Below are 17483 nucleotides of genomic sequence, written 5' to 3' on the forward strand. Positions count from 1 at the left end.
TTTCAGTATCTGTGCCTGTCTAATTCGCAAGCTTCTGTGAAACAAGCACAGGAGGGTACAAGGCCTACAGGGAGGAATTACACCTAATTACTCAAATAATTGCTAGGCTGTTGCCTTCTTAGTCACTGAAAATAATTTCCAGGTCCCTGGCTTTTATAGATAGTCTTCTAGAGGCAGGAGGACACAGCCCCCTTTTTAACTCAGCCCATTCAGTCACAAAATCAGAACACTCGAGCCTGCAAAATTAATAAGCACCACTTCCATTACATATATTTTAGGTTGTTGTTGCCGTGGCGATAAAGTCAGGGACATTGAATCTCCTCTGTTGAGCCATTGTTATCATCCCTGGCCATCTGCTGCAGAGGAGTGATATTCCATCTCATTTGCATGATGACTGATATATGGGAGGTTTGGAAGGACATATGCCACAGCAATCATGTGATGAAAATTAAAGTGAAAGTTTTGGGCCCAGAGCCGAAAAAAATCTGTGTATGCGCATGAGGCTGTTGATGTGCAAATGTGAATCATATTGAGAAGGTTTGAATAGGGAGGTGTGACGTAAAGAGGGGACACAAACGCAGGTGCTTATCTCTAGGCAGTCAAAGGCACTGGATGTCATATCATGGGAACTACCTTTCAAAGACACAGCTTTAGTGCACAGTTCAGCACACAAGGGAGGAGAAACATATAAGTTTTGGAAACAAAAATAAAGTAAGTTTAACAACTTTTTCACACTATTCTGAACCCATTGATGTTTAAGCAACTTGTACTATTAGTAACTTTCTGTCTTTTCTATTGTTTGTGCTCTTGTTTTGCAAAAAGCAAAAAATCCTGTCCATATATCAATGTTGAAAGCTTGAGAGATTTGTATTAAGTTCAAGGGTTTTAAATCCATGTTTAAAATGCTCTCTGCAAACTTTTTTTTTTTGGTTGTTATTTAAATGACACTAATGCTGTTTCTTCCACAATGTATGTTTGGTCATTATCTTAAATATTATTTTGGGCCTCAATTAAAAAATAGCTACTTGTAACTGCTTTGAGAAAGCTTTCTGAATAAAATGTCATGGTGTAATTGCATTTATACTGCCTCAGTAAAGCCTTTGTTCATATACATTTTACAATTGTGCAAATTTGCAGCTTTAGCTATTTGATTTGAGGAAATGATCACAAGGACACTTCCTCTCATTTTGAAAAGTTACTGAACTTAAATACTACCATTGGAAAAAAGAGAGGGGAAAAAAACAAGATGGGAGAGGGAGAGAGTCGGACCAGTGTATTTGTAAGAACTGTTCGATAGATGCAGGTTCACTTACAGTTATGTATTACACACCAAAGAGCTTTCTCATGATGTTTTAGAATGCTCTAAAATCATGTGTAATGTTTTTGAAATGAAGATTGTTGATCAATATATTTAATAGCATTGCTTTAAAGTGAAAAACAGTCTTTCAAAGCGTGACATTTCAGTCCTTTAAATTATTTGGGATTCAGAGAGTGAATTGAGAGCTTCAGATTAAAAAGCTAATACTGTACTTTAGAATGAATGTCTGTGTCAGGAAAATCTTTAGAAAGTTAAATGACACTAATATCAAGCAAGGTTGAAGAATGAAATAGACCTTCTGGGACAACATTTTGCAGGAGGATGATTTTTATGAAACAGCATTTGATGCTAGAGAAAGTCTGTTTAACACTCTGATCAGCAGTAGCTCTCCCTCTCTCTCTCTCTCTGACTTTCTTTTGTCTTTAACAAAGCACTTAGTTCAGATGTTTGTCTTCCTTCATATGTAAATAGCAAGACAATCTTCTGCAAGGTGCTGTGAATTTTTCATTTAACAGATTATAAAAGCACAAATCCCAGATTTTATCCTTAAACTGTATGGGGTGAACTTTGTTAGTTAAAGATGTTTTTAGAATTCAAAATGACAATTTATTATCGCTTTTGTTGATTAAATTAGTTAAGTTAATTGTATAGATGTGTCTTCTTTCGTTTGGCTGTGCAATAGTTCTGTAATTCTTGGGGAAAATTACAGCATTTGTGATGAAAGCTTTCTCTGAGACAATAATGTATTTCTGCTATAAGATGGTTAACAGATAATCCAGATTCGGAATGAGGAATTTCTAAATATAGGCTTTGCCTCTTTAACTTCCTAGTTTGAAGCATTTTATTTTTACTTGTAAATATCATCTGTGTATTATAGTACTTTCATGCCTGCAGGCTAAGATTACCAGTCTTCCTTTTTTTTCCTCCTCCTTCTAAATATTCAATTACTCAATGGTAATTATTATTATGTGGCCTTCTTGGCTTGCTGCATTATTAGATTAATATAGATTTCTTGTGCCAAATTAGCGGAAATCACTGTTATACACAGCAACGAATCACTTTTTTTTTTTTTTTTTTTTAGTTTTATTTACTTTGTTGAATAACAGGAAGACTTTGACAACATGAGGTTTTATTCCTGAGACTTTTAATATACCTTTGAAAGCTGAGCAGGAGAGGGTGTATTTTGGGTTTGTTTATTCTTTTGAAGGTTTCTAATAAGTAGAAACTTTGGTTAAATTATAATTTAGGTCAGTCAACGATCTGTAAATAAGGACCTTTGTGAATGAAATGACAGTTGAAGTCCCCTGATCTCTGGTTATTGTGTCAAAGGTGTGTAGCAGAGGTAAGAAAACCAAAAATGAAAGAAAAGGAGCTGTCCAGGGTACTGCAGCAGATTAATATTTACTCCCACTGTACAGAAAAAAAATCTGGCCCGAAGTGTTCACAAAAGTGCCACCATTTGTTACCTCCCCACCCCCACTCCCCAAACTAGATAAACCTTATATTGAAGTTAACTATAAAAAAAATTTCTGTGTATGAAAAACTTATTTCAGAATCATGTCACATTTCTGTGAATAGAAAATACACCCTTAGATCACAGTAACTGTCACAAATTGCTTATTAAAACTAAATTTTTATGTAAAGATTTTTGTCAAAGTTGCAGGCAATAAAACTTTTCCCATCTAAACTAATCTTTGAGTGTAACACAAATGGTTTCTATGGTAGTGTCGTAATGTAAACAAAACAAACAAACAAGAAAACCCCAGATCCCAATCTTGCATTACTTGATTGCTTTTGAAATGAATTCTTGTCCTTATGTGACCTGAAATGTGTGGTTACAAAGCTATAGAAATCCAAACGATCATATTTGTTTGATATGAAATGAAAAAAAATAGTTAAATTGAAAGTTTAACATCATGAAATTCAAAATCCCAAGTGGTATATAAACATTAAAAGAAACTTTGGACTGCTAATCCTAGGAAATTAGTTTTATGGATTGAATTCAACAAGGCTTCAGAAATGGTTCCATCTGCTGCCTAGCAGCTGGTGAAAGGATAAATTTAATTCATTAATTCATTTGGAAAAAAGGATCCAAGTAGTAAAGACTTCATTGCTCATAATGCACATAGGTGGAAATCAAAACTGAAATTAGGTCCTGTTGATCATCTCTGATAATGAGGAACATTTTCTTTGTCATTGTTACAATGGTCCTGATCAGGCAGTTGACAGTATATTGACTATATGGTGCTAACTGATATTTTTATGTCTCAAAAAGTTGAGAATAGTTCCAAAAGCATCGCTCCTCTTCTGGGAGGAACATGCCTAACTTTTGGGAGTTGCAGATTATGTAGTTTTAAAAAAGCTGAAATGTTTCACTGTCTTTATATGCTGTCTTTATATGAATATTTGTAACTTCTTTCCTGTTAAATCAGTTTAAGGAAACAAAACCAGATACCACTAAAATTAGAAAATAAACTTATTCACAGTTTAGTCCCTTCAATAATCCAAAACCACAATGTCAAATGTAAAGAATTTATTACTTTTCTTTACTTTTCTATTAGTCACAAGCTTCATCTTTTCTTTCCTGTCTTCAACCATTTTCTTTTCATAATAAGTTACAAAAACTTAGAGGAAGAGGGGAAAATATAAGTTAAAGACTGAGGAAAGGCAATATTGAAATATCCAGAGTTTTAAAGGAAAAAATAATTGGACAAATGCTTCTATAAGAACTTGACGTTTAACTTGTAGCTGTAAAGCTATCCAAATTATCACAGCCTCCAGATACAGATTTTTTTAAAGTGGTTGCCTCTACTTTTTTAATCTAAATCACAAGCAGTGAGTGCAAAGTTATCTAAGGCTTTCAAACTGCGAGATGGTCAAGTGGCAAAGGCTGTTCACCTTATACCAGGCACACAGGTAAACGCACTCCTCATTACTTGCTGAAGGATACACAGGACTGATGAACCTGTTATCCTGAAACCAGTTAAATATCTGCCAATGCCTATTTTCAATGTTTCTGCTTGAGATGGTGATTTCATGAATGATATTTGGCTTTCCCCATTTCCTCTGTAGCCCATAGCTCACTGTGGTGGGTTTGTTGGATTTACTATAAAGGTTCTGTTCGCACCCTGTGGGTTGGGTTAAGAATTAGGATTTATGCATTTACTTCTACTGTTGCATTGTTTATACAGCTTTGGTTTAGTTTTGATCCCTTTTTTTTTTTTTTCCCTTTGAGGCTCTTCCACAGTGTCAGCTGCTGACTGATAGTAGGAGAACGGCCTCGTGGTGTGAATGAAAGGGACCTAGCGGTTGGTAAACAGAGATAAGGAATAAATAGAGCACAGGCAAAAGGAGATAGTTCTGTGGGAGCCCAGATTGCCGCCAGTCTGTTCAAGTGAGATGCAGTGCCTGTCCTTTTCCCAGATTAAATTAGTGTGCGAAATCTCCAGTGACCTCCTCCCCTTCTCCCCATACTCTTTAGCCAAGCTGAACAGCCTCTGCTGTAAAGTATTCATTTTATCTAGGGACAAGTTGGACAATAGAACTCTCCCTGTTACTTATGGACAGCTGTCGTGATTCATAGGGCTTTTCAGCATTTCATTTTTCGTAAGAGTTAAAAGGGTTTTACCTTGTAACTGACGAGAGGTTAGAAATGCAAAGATGCCAGCCCAGAGGTTGCCTGTAGTAAGGAAGTTAATAAATAAATATCACCACCACCCCCGACACACAAACACACACGTATCCCCTCCCCAATGTGCAGAAGGCTGTGTATTTTGTTAGTGCTGCTCTTCTTATTTAAAGGGGTTTAATTGTGATAACATGATTACACTGAAGCATGAACTGCATGGAGAAATTAACAAGCAGAGACACAGCGATATACAGGGCCCCCAAGGTTCCCTAAATTAAAGGTGACCAGTGCAAACCCAGTGAGTTCCCTTTTCCCTTCTTTGCCCTTGCTTTTGCCTACATCTCCTACTACTTTATTACCTGCAAATAACTCCCAGGAAAGAGTAAACCCTCACGAGATACCTTTGTGGTCCCGTATGTTTTTTTTTTAGTGATTTACTGCAAATATATTCAGCATTTTGACTGATTAAATAGACCTTCGGCAACCTTGAGGGTCACTGTGTAGAGTATGTACATAGAAAATGCATCAGCCCATTGTACCCTGGCAGCTAATGAGATTGGTCGTTAAGTAAATGACACAAAGCCTACAAAAAAAGCTTAGCAGCTCACTAGAGTATCACAGAGTGTCCCTGCACACCACACAACGACACAAACAGTGGACTAACCTAGCCCACCCCTGCTTTATTCTACATCACTGCTTCCCTGATGTCAGCGTGAGAGGCAGAACAAAGGCTAAAAGGCACACGGTAAGTCAGTCTGACAATTATGCCCTAGGGAGAAAGTAGAGCAAATCTTAGCCTAACCATGGGGTTGAAAGTCCGTTTCTAGACAAGTAGGTCATAATGAAGGGATTTTTTTCCCCCCTGTCACTTTACGAAGGGGAGAAAAATGTCTCTGGAATCAAGGTTGGGTTTGTTTCTTGTTTGTTTGTTTCCTTTTCTCTCTGTCTGATTTGCCAGCTTACGAAAGTTTCTGGAATTCCAAAAGTAACATGAAACAGTATGTTTTGTGAACTGGATATTGCAATGATAGTGTAATGAAATAAATATTCTTTGTAAGAACTGCCACACAGTAAGCACTGCCTCAGATGTACATGAACATCTGATGAACTTTACAGACAGAAAGTTTCTTTCTACTTCTCTGTAAAAATCTGCTGAAAATGTGTTATATGTATGAATACACATTTCAATCCACTAGCCACTTACACCCCTAAATACCTGGCACAGTTTTTACAACTATGCAGATATAAATGGAATTGTTACTATAATTTTGGGGTGGTTTTGAAAGCAGATTTTTATATGGTGTCTCTCTCAGTGTTGTCTTTTACGTGAGCTGAAATTAAAGAGTTGAAGATTGTTGTTAAACAGTTACACAGTCATTACTTATTTTCTTTGCACAGCAGCAAAATATTCAGTTGATATCTTAGAGTAGCAGGTGCCTGCCTGTGTAACCAATGATAAAATCTATTCTAGCAGTGTTTCAGTTTAGTATCTCAGGATCCTTTATTTTGCTGAAAAATGGCAACAGGAAGTTGCCAGAAAGTCTTGTTTGCATTGCTAAAATGTTTCTGTCTGCTTTGCACTTTGGAGGATCAGGGGATGTTAGGTTCAAAATGACATGATATTATTGCAAGATGCCTGTGTGAATTAAGTAATGCTTCTGCCCGCTCCCAGACCACTGGGAACCATATGTTTTAAGAATGCTTTCTCAAACACAGACAGTTAAAAAAGTGGGGTTTAGATATCAGCCTGCATTACAGTTGGTTTTTTGTTGTTTTGTTTTGTTTTGTTTTGTTTTGGAAGAGTTATTTAATTTCAGAAAACACTTGTCAATAGATGTATATTTAGACGTGTCAGGATAACCTGTTCACTTAATTAAAACTCTTCATAGGTCACAGAAGTCAGTTCATTATGATATGTCGCTTACCCAGGGACATGACATCCTTTTTACTGCATGGACAATAGAAGTATCATCATAGCTTATAAAAACTAAGATTAAATGGGATATTTTAAGATATGCGTGTGATGATTTTTGCAAAGAGATGTGTGTATGCATATGTACAAATCCACATGTGTATATTTATATAAAAAGTGTACATATGCCAAATCTGTGTTCACCTATATAATATATCAGTTCACTGAAACTCAGTAAATATTAACAGTTATGTCTGCTTTTGCATTTCCCAATGATTCCAACTCAGGAAATTTCATGATGAAGTAAACAAACTCAAGTAAAATTTTTTATTTAATTTTATTTTCCATATGTTTAAGGTGTGTGCATCTCAGCAACATATTTTCCTTATGTTACCTCGAAAAGTATAAGATATGAAAGCATCAGAAAAAAGCTTGCTTTTTCAGCTGAGCCCTATAATTCATAACTAGTTGCTAGATCAGCAGAGATTTAGTAAACTAAAGTGCTACAGCACAGTTTTGCTAATTGATATTAAGTTTTCAGTTCATTTTAACAAGTACAATTTGAGGATATTTTATGTTCAGGTGCATCACCACAGTGTTTAAAAAAGAGCACATGTATATCACACCATCACCACGCTTTTTACACACCTAAGCGAATAAGAATAAAGGGTATCAGATATTTCAGCATTCACCACATTAATGAATAAGTTCAGCTGTCCTTTATCCTATTAAAAGTAGAGAATGATTTCATACCGGTAATGCACGAGCAGAAGTGCTACAAAATTTGTACTGTTACTGTAATCTGACAGGTTGAAACCCAGTAAGTTTCAGTAGTTTTTTATAGCTTCATTATTTTTTCTCATCTGTCATTTCCTTGCTGCATGTAAGAGAAAAGGCAGAGAAAACTTGATTTCTGGTAATTAATGCTCATCTGATCTCCCTGATAAACTATGTAACATACCAGATTTTTAGAAACCACTTTTTAATGGACTTTTTGGACCTTGGAGTCCAATGTGAGGCCTTTGTACATATCTTTGTGCATGGTTCCAGGGTACAACAGTGTGAGTTTTGTGTGTGGATCCAAAAAACTTTATGGCATTACACAGCTGGTTTGAATAATTTTAATTCCGTTTTTTACATGCTTGTAGATTTTCAAGCCAGTAATATCTAATATTCCTGATAAACAAGTATTTTCAAGGTCAGTCACAAACAATGTTCCCAAAGGCCTGGCTCTATGCTCCAAAATAAAAAATACAGCAAGTAACATACAGAGTAAACTTTATAATCTACTACATCCATATCTATATGGAGCATCTAGACTGAAATCTGTGTTACTTAAATGATTAATTTTGGAAATATGCATATATAACGATGACCTCTTGTAGTTTCTGTGCGCATAGTTTTGGATTCTGAAAAACTGCATAAGCAGAATAAGTGCTTCTGAATTTTAATTATCTTGAATCACTTCAGACTAAAGATATTGTTTAATTAGTGATAAAAAAGATTGTCTCCTTCAACTTTTTTTGGTACTTACATAAAATCTTTTTGGAGGGGAATTGCTCTCATTTACCCTCATGGAAGGCTTCTAAATAAAAATGACAGATTTCTAGTTTAAAAAAAAAAATAAAAGTGATAAGTTAAAAGAAAAAGTTACTTGATAATGAAAACGGGGCTTACCTTCTTGGGTAGGTGAACACTGACAACAGCGTTTGCACACATGAGTGATTACACTGAGGTGAGGTCGATGGCTCACTTCAATGCAGTAAAGCAGGTGTGTAAGTGTTTTGAAGATGAGGGGTTTATTGATTTTCTTAATAGATTCGGGTAACATTTGCTAGCTCATTTTTCAGGTTTGGCTTCATATGTGAACTTTTCCCTCCATTAAGGAACTTTGGTTAAAAGGACCTAGCTTTTAATTTAAAGACATGTATTTGAACTCTGCTCCATGAGGCATTAGATTAAAAAAAATGCTTTAGAACTTTTCCAAAATATCATTTAATGTCAGGATCAGAGTTCTCAATTTCTTCTTAACGGTGTTTCTTCAGGTGATAGTAAGAGTCACTAGATCGGGTCCCTAAATCTTAGCAGAAAATTTGACACCTTCAGTGCCCCTCCACCCCCCAAGTTAGAGCACTTGTACAGCAGCTGGATTGGCACAGCAAATTAGTAATGGCTCCAAAGGCACCGCTATGGACTGTCAGGTCAATAATCCTTAAGCATAGGAGGATATACGTGATACAGAGTAAAAGTCCACTTTTTAATGAGCATCAAAATACTGGTTTGCACTCCACATCAGAGATATTAGGGTAGTTAAGAAAACTGACACACATACCTTTTTCAAATAAAAATTCACATTTAAATGTTTGAATAAAATAAATGTTAAAATACTGTAGTAGGAGCTACAGTATCCAAAATGGAGACTTTTTTTAAAATTTACTTACTACTGTTCTCAGATCTTTTCTTCCTTGTTATATCAGAAGAGTATAAGATGTTTCCATCCTGTCTTCAAATAACATTTTTATGATGCAGTCCAGTGATTTTTATGATGGCTTAGAGGGCCTATTTTTAATTTTGTTTAATTTTTCTACTGTGTGATTTTCTCCTACTTTGGGCAGAAGTTTGGCAGAATCTAACACACACAATCTAGATCTTGTTACAGAAGTAAGTTTGAAAGTAAGGATAGTGGTCACAGAAATCCAAGGCTGTGATTTTTGTATCAATCTATTTACTTTTATGTAATTCAATTTCTTGTGATTAGAACAACCCCAAACAAACCACAAACATTTGATTAACTTCCCACATTTTGGGAAAAATACATTTTCTTCCCTAACAATGTGGTTAACTCAGCCTCCATACAAGGTATGGAAAGTCACCAAAACCTGAACAGAAAGAATGACCATTGCAGTACAAATGAAGAGACTGAGTACACATGACATTTTCATTGTATCTCTAACATTTTATAAAATTAAACACCATTTTGAAGTATGGGTCTGATGGGAATCATCCTATATATAAGCATTCGACATTTAGTGAACAAAGTGCAACTGAACACATAAATCACTCTGAATAACATTGACACTTGGTCATAAGAAACATATATTTAAGGCTCAAGTGTATGTTCAAGCTACTTTATGGAAAGCCTTCCCATTTTTGTGAGAAACAGTGCTGTCTACAAAAAGGGTTAAAGAAAATGCATTCTGTTGCATCTGCTTACTAAATCCCTTACTTTAGTAGAAATTCAAATTTTGTAAAGATTATTCGTTTTATTGATGCATATAATTATAATCACAAGCCATCTGCTGATTTGGCAGGCATGGTTAAAATTCTCTAACTCTCATAACCTTTCAAGTACAGTGCCCTTGGGACTCTATTTCACTTTTATATTTTGGAAAACATGTAGGGACAAACAAGAGAGGTCATCTGCCGAAAGTCAGACCTGTAAAACATTAAAAGAATAAAGATCATGATGACTGCTCTTGTTTTAATAATAAAGAAAGTATTTTTGATTTTATTTCTGACTTCAGGAAAGATTATACTGGTTTCCATCACACACTTTGGGAATTTGAATTTTTTCTGGGGATTAAAGCTCTCTCCTAGCACTCCTGGGATCTGGGTTCCAAGTCTAAACTAAAAGAACAAATATTGTTCAGTCTGGTTGTCACAGGTGAATTAAACATATTTGACCTTGGCCTCAATTTTTCTTTTTACACAATTCCCATTACATTTCTATTTGAAATGTTTAACAAACACAATTCTCCTTTTTTAAATATTTTTTTTTAACTTGGTCATACTGAGTTTCACAGGGAGACACCTATCACAAATTTAGCTTTTTCCCATGAAGCTCAAAAGAGCATTTATTTAGAGGGCTATGTACAAAAAGACATAAAATGAGTGGCTAACTTTCTTTGCCCTAGTCATTAGAAATGCGTGACTTTATTTATATTAGCCTACCATTGCTGGTGATTAACCACAATTACAAATCTTTGGGCTTTTAGCTTATGAGAAGTCTTGTTCTCCAATTTCTTGTGTCCTTCATCATGCTTAGCCAAACTCTTTTCTACTTGACAATTCTTTCTCTGTTTTTAGTCTCTTTTGTTATATTACATGTGGTGTTACTCGGCTACTTCTAGCAGAAAACATCCACAAGGGGAAAAAAAATTAGGAGATGCTCTCTCTGTCATAATACAAAAATGATCGCGTTTCACTGAGTTGTAGGATATTGTCAGTGCTCTGGGTTAGGACAAAGGGTGTTTTAGAGGGAAAATATGTGAAGGTGGAAAACCTTGGTGAAGAATTGGGTAGTCCAGTGACTTCCTGATATTAGCAGAAGCCAAAGACAATCAACCCTCAACAGAACTGTCTTGCTTAATGCTGTATTGACATGTATCTTGCAGGAACAAAAGATGCGACTCTCTCTCCTATTTAATTAGTGTATCTGAAGGCCTGTATGCAACATGCATGCTGCTTTACTTCTTTTGGAAGTTTGATTCTCACCCCACACCCTCATTATAACAAGCAGGAGGGAAATGCACATGTTTGAAAGTGTCTTCACAGCTGAAACTAGGGAAACAGGCCGAGAGTAGCTCTGGTTTATTTCACAACCAATTAAGTATGACATCTGTTGAAACTCAGGAAATAAGTCTCCCTTCCCCCTGTTCATATACTAACTTAAGCTGCCAGTCTTTTGTTTGGATATGATGAATTTGACTCATAAGACTTTTTTTCTTTGGAGTAAATATACAATATGAAAAAAATAAAACATAAAGGTGTTTTTTATTAAAAAAACAACCAACTAGGTTTCACTGAGTGCATGTAAAAAGCCCTATCTGACACTCACAAATCAAGTAAATAATTGTGTCAACAGTTCTTTGCTTAAACACTCTCCTTACATGCTGAAAAAAGGCCATGTTTGTGACGGGCAATGTAGGCACAATAACGTTTTCTTTTTAAGAATCTGGCACTTGTTGGATCCCAAAGGCCAGCAAAATTTACTAGAGGGAAATTGAATTTTAATTTCTTTAATGTTATGATTGAAAATTTGGGACAGAACAGAAGACACCAAAATGAATAGGGCATGTGGCATTATGTATGGTTAAAACAAACAAACAAAAAAATAATTAAATGCAGAGCCACTGTCACTGGTGTCATCAGGTTTCTCAAGTAGACAATAGTTCATAGTAGACCAAGTAAGAAACACAGATAAGCTTAAGTAGCAAACTTAGACTTAAGAAAAGTACCGTATGCAGTATCAGATAATTGTTCAAGCTGAGAGACACTTCCCATTTATCCAACACTAATCCATGTGATGCATTTATTTACTAGGAAAACTTTTATTCCTTCATAAAATTTTGTTCAATTCAAATGTTAAGAAGATGGTATTTCAGTCCATACCAGTTCCTAGAGTTCAGTTTCCCTCTGTTGTGCTTAGAACTTTATTGTCTTCATTCTTCTATACCTAAATAAAGAAATACTGACCCTACCATGCTGACCTTTTTCTTTCTCTGCCTCTTGACCCTGGATTCTCCTGTGTCTCCAAAGCCACACTGCTCATATCAAAGCTGTGGTGAACTCTCCTTTTCTTTAATTTTTACCATCCGCTGATGCTCCCTTTTATTTGTTCATCAGCTTCATTTTGTTTGCCAGTTCTTTCCTACAAGGACTGGCACTGCCTTCATTCCTGGAGGATGGCTCCCTACTCTATTTCTCTTGCTTTTTCATCCCTATTTTAAAATATAGCTCAGAGCCACATAGTGTACGTGTTATTTAAGATGTAAGATGCTGCTCAGTGATTGCCATAGGTTCATTTGTTAGGAATCCTCTGGTGAAACGTCAGTGTGCACAGTGGAAGTGTCTAGTCCTGAGCCAGTCATCCAGATTCCCTTTAGAGTCAGTGGAAATAAAGAGACATTTCTTGGATGCCATTGATCTCACCCTGAAGTAGATGTACCAAAAAAATAAGATGTATCACACATCTACACAGTGGCAGAAATGCCTGCAGGTTGCCTACAGACTGCCCAGAGACTATGGGAAGCCAGCGGTTACTACCTCAGAAATATGTATCTGCATTTCAGGCACATAAAGTTAGGGAGGTGAATTGTGTCCTTCCTGTCCAGCCTACAAACTGGACTTGATTTCTTCTTATATTTTGTCTCCACATAAACTTACTATTTCTCACAATTTCATACAGGATGGGGATATGAATAATGTGGTATACCTTAGACCAGAAGTTTCCTCTTGTAGATACAGGGCATTGATGAAATTCAGTGTGTGCTCAGATATTAATGGAGAGCAGAACAGCAAAACTGAATATTGCTGTGCAGCTCAGAGGACCAAATTTACCCCTGAAACGCGATATTTACAAAGGGAAGGGGGCAATTCCCTGCTTGGTTCTTAGGACTCATATTTCCTTTCAGGAAAGGATTTTTTTTCTTAAAGCTAATTCTTAAAAAAATAAGAAGAAATAAGCTGTAAAGATTAACAATACCATTCATTTCAAAATTCAGTAAGGATTTCTACATTAAGCCCGCTGGATTTTTTAAACACTGCTGATAGAAGCTTTTCCAGATTCAGCTCCACATTCTCCTGTTGGTCACTACTTGGACTTTGTAGACAGTTTTAGGGGTGCCTCTGTGATTTCTCTCTCTCTTCAGGCTTCCAGGACTCTGTTTTTCAAGCTGTGAGGTAATAGAAGGATAGATTAGGTGATCGTTTTGCACTTTTTCTGTGGGTGATTATAGTGATTTGATGTTCTTCATGCTATCATAAAAACTACAAGCAAGCTTTCTGTTCAAAATTTCAGTTGCTGTACATACTTTGTATAGACATCAAACTTTTTTTCCATGTTTGAAGAGATTCAATGCCACAAATTTTTCTTTTTAGAAATTATTTATCATACCAATAGCTTTAGCATATAAGTGTGCAGGGGTTTTTAAAAAAAACTTCATCCTTTATATCTCTAGGGACAGGTTCTCAAAGATCCTCAAGACTGAGTCAAAGTGCTTAAATTGTAGTTCTAAGCAGGCAACCCAGAATTCCTTCAGGGATCAGAGCTGGATGGAGCTCAGCTAAGCTATGCTAACCCTTATGTAGTGGATGGTCCATATGGAATAGCATATACCTTAATCTGTACCATGGGAGGCACAGGCTGGCCTTGGAAGCAGGGAGCCACAGCTAGGTCTCTGACAGTCCTTTACCTTTTTATACTCTTTCCCTAGAGGGAGGACAGTCACAGGAGTAAACTCTTAAGATTATGCTCAGCTTGATCTAATTTTATAACAATGAGTTTTACAAAGGGTTAGTAACTATGTGTCCCCAGTAGCAGTTGCACACATCAGACTTAAAGTCAATGAAAATCATGCCTAAATTGTGGGCATGCAAAGTTAATTATGGAATAAATTGACACCAGTTCAATAAACATAACCCTTTAGACTAATTTAACATTTATCCTTAAAAGCCTAACCTGCTCACATACAACATTCTCAGAGTTTTCTTCCCCACAATCAACATTTTAGTGGCTATTATTAAACAGTGTCTTCTCAAATATCCCTAACTCACTTTGGATAGTGTGCGACAATAAATAGCTTTAGCCCCGAATGCTTTGGGCCCATTATTAATATAGCAACATTAGTAATACCACTCATTTTTATTGTTATTAATGTATATAATGTGCTACTATTTTGTGATCATAGGAAATAACACTGTAATATTGAAGAAGTGCAAGTTGCTTTCAATCAGTGATTGCCAGTCTTCAAACAGCAAGTTCAGCATTGTGAACACCCTTCAGGTCATACAGCTTGCTTCCCTATTTATTTGTGGGATTTGGGTATTTATTTGTTAGCTGCATGATTATCCCCGTCTTTTAAATTTAAAAGTTGCAGGGCAATTTTGATGATATTTTAAAAGTAAAGAAGTCAAGTTTTTAAGTAGGGACAGTATAGAAGATATGATTTTGGGCCCTAAATTTTTCAGAGATACTTTCTGGTATGCCTCCTCCCTCCTGAACCTCCAAGAGGGATCCCCACAGTAGAACTATCATCAACCCAATAGGCTCTTTGGAGAAGCTGTCTTGTAGTATACCAGTTGCTTCAGCATGCAGCATGAAGTCTACTTCTAACAGAGAGCTAGTAAGCCTTGCTACTGACAGAATTCAAGTTAATCAGACTGCATCTCAGGAAAGGGTGAGACTCAGTCCCAAGGGTTAGGTTTTTGTATTCACCAAATGGAGAGGACCTGTTCCTGGTTTTTCTGCCTGTGGATGAAGAAGGTGTAATGTTCCTTTTGAGAACTCAAGAAAAGGCAAGCCAGTAACATGTGAAGACCTCTGAGGAGATGGAGAATGGCTCTGTTATCCCTAAAATAAGATTAAATTTGAATGAGATACTGCATTGGAAGAATGCATAATCTCTTGAGCAGAGGGAGAATCTGAGGCAAAATGGGCATTACATACTAAGTTTTCCCTGGCCTGACCTGAGTGATCAGAGGTTTATGTGAATGATTAAGCTCAGTTAATGCACCTTTAGGAAATTAACTATCACACAAAATTCCAAAACCAAGCAGGAGAATCGATTCTAACAGAGCAATAAATACATATCTGCCTTCTAAAAGACCATAACCACACTGGTTGCGTTTTCTCATTGCTTAGAGTGTCCCACGTTGTCAATACAGTTTACAGAACTTAAGGCCCCTATGAGAAAGAGGTGGTGCGTTACAGCAATGTTCAAAGGAAAGTATACTACTCATTTCTCAAATGACTATTCAAGTAATCCCTTGGAATCCCATGGTACTTCTGCCTTGGCATCTTCAAAAACAAATTTATCATAATTTGAGCTGCCAGTCCTACAAGATTAACCTGGACCTGGAAAGCTTAAGTTTCTTCTTCCGTCATTATATTCAGATGACTATATTCCTGCTTTAGATTTGTCAATTAACCATTATCTCATGTAACACCCAGCAAGACATTCAGCCTCAAATAGTATCTTCATGAATGGGCCAGTTGCAGACACAGCTGTAAGTAGTTGAGCTCAATCTCACATAGCGTGTACTGTGTGGTGTCGCTTTGGTGTATGGTGAAAATTTACTTTCCCTGCTAACACCTGTGGATCTTATCCCAAGGAAATCTGCTAAAATCAGGGCAACCTCCATATCATCAGTTTTAGCATAGAATCGTGTTTTGAAGAGAGTGCCAGCTTAGAGTTCTGCCTTGGTTATATGAAAAACAAACATTTCCTGATTGCTGACCCAAACAGGACTTGACCTTTGGAAGCTCTGTCACAATGCCCATCTTTAGCCAGAGTCTTTGTAGCCTCCCATGAGAAAGCTGGAGTAACCACTAGTGACTAATTGTAGGTGCCCACTGCTGCCATAGCAGAACCCATGCCCTAATTTTCTTCCCAATAAAAGGAAGCTAGGTATGATTCCCCTCCCTGTTATTAAAGTTAGCCTTTCTAAATATCCCCCAAGTTTTATACATTCCTTAAGGAGGACACATTAAAGTGATGCATGAGGATCACTAGATCTTATATGGCTATAAAGAATACATCCTGTTCACCTCAGCTAGAAAATGATGTGTTCTATTTGCTTGCTGTTGAATCACCTTCTAGAATTATGTAAAAACATTAGCGGGTTACTGAAAGCCTTATATCATTGTCTCATTAGATTTTGTCATAAAAATAATAAAAACTCTTTCCTTAAGTGCATTATTTTTTGCACTATTATCTATCCTGTTGCTTAAAACAGTATTTTATAAAGTTTTCTAGTTCACAGACCAGCAAGACATAAACATCCTCACCCAACAATTGTGTAAGACAAGCTAGATAGCTACACAGATCTAATCTTCCTCATATAAACCATTATGCAATATTACAAAAAAAATGAATTTTTATTACTTTTCATGTCCTTAGTTTTCTAGTCTTGTCCACTAATTTATTAACCTTGAGAACATGGTGTTTACCTGAAAAATACAATTGTTTCCATGAAAAGAGGCATGGAAATGGAAGGAGTTTTATGTATTCTTTTTTTAAACTGCTTTGCAAATTCTTTGCACAACAAACCTCGCCAATCTGTAAACAGGGCTCTAGCTACTGTGTTTGTCCACAGCAAGAGCTACAGATGAACACAGTGTAGTTGTGTGATGACAGGAACAGCTGACTCATTAGTAGAGAGCAGTGAAAGGTAATTAACCCTGGGAAAAGTACAGCTGCCATGCGAGCTGTTCCTTTCTGTAGGATCTGATTAGAAATTAGTGTTAAACCACTGATTCTTTAAAAAAATGTCATTGATAATTCACTTTCTCTCTCAGGTGTGGCCCCTAAAAGGGGCCTAGGATAGAACTAGTGTACAAAAGGTCTTCTATTTAAAAAGGTCTTTTCTGAGGGAAGTACACACCTGTTTGGCTGCTTCTGGACTTTTGTTAACCATGAATATTGTCCCAGCTTTGAATGTTTTGAGGACACCCTCCAAGTCCATGGGCAGTGCAGAGAATGCATTGTCAAAATGATTTAAGGTAGAACTTTGTTGGTTGCCATAACGGCACCTTTAGTGAGGCTGATTATTTAAAAGTCACAGCTACTACTTCTTGTACCAGGACATAGTTCTGATGCAACACGACATAGACCTCTTCAAAAGAA

At 36.4% G+C, this 17483-nt stretch overlaps 1 protein-coding gene across 3 annotated transcripts in view; it reads left to right on the plus strand.

The window, feature by feature from the left end:
* Window positions 1-397: 397 nt before the first annotated feature.
* The window catches only part of ST18 (ST18 C2H2C-type zinc finger transcription factor), a 101263-nt gene continuing 84177 nt past the window's right edge, over window positions 398-17483 (plus strand). Inside the window, exon 1 of one of the 3 annotated variants that reach the window (XR_008820971.1) lies at window positions 398-711. The gene's annotated coding sequence lies outside the window, so the exon portion shown is untranslated. Of the gene's footprint in view, window positions 712-5569; window positions 5692-17483 lie in introns of those variants that run through there. The other 2 variants (XM_056333042.1, XM_056333043.1) reach the window with 2 other exon arrangements.

Source organism: Falco biarmicus, chromosome 3 (genome assembly GCF_023638135.1).
Source record: "Falco biarmicus isolate bFalBia1 chromosome 3, bFalBia1.pri, whole genome shotgun sequence".
In the NCBI taxonomy this organism is placed as follows: Eukaryota; Metazoa; Chordata; class Aves; order Falconiformes; family Falconidae; genus Falco; species Falco biarmicus.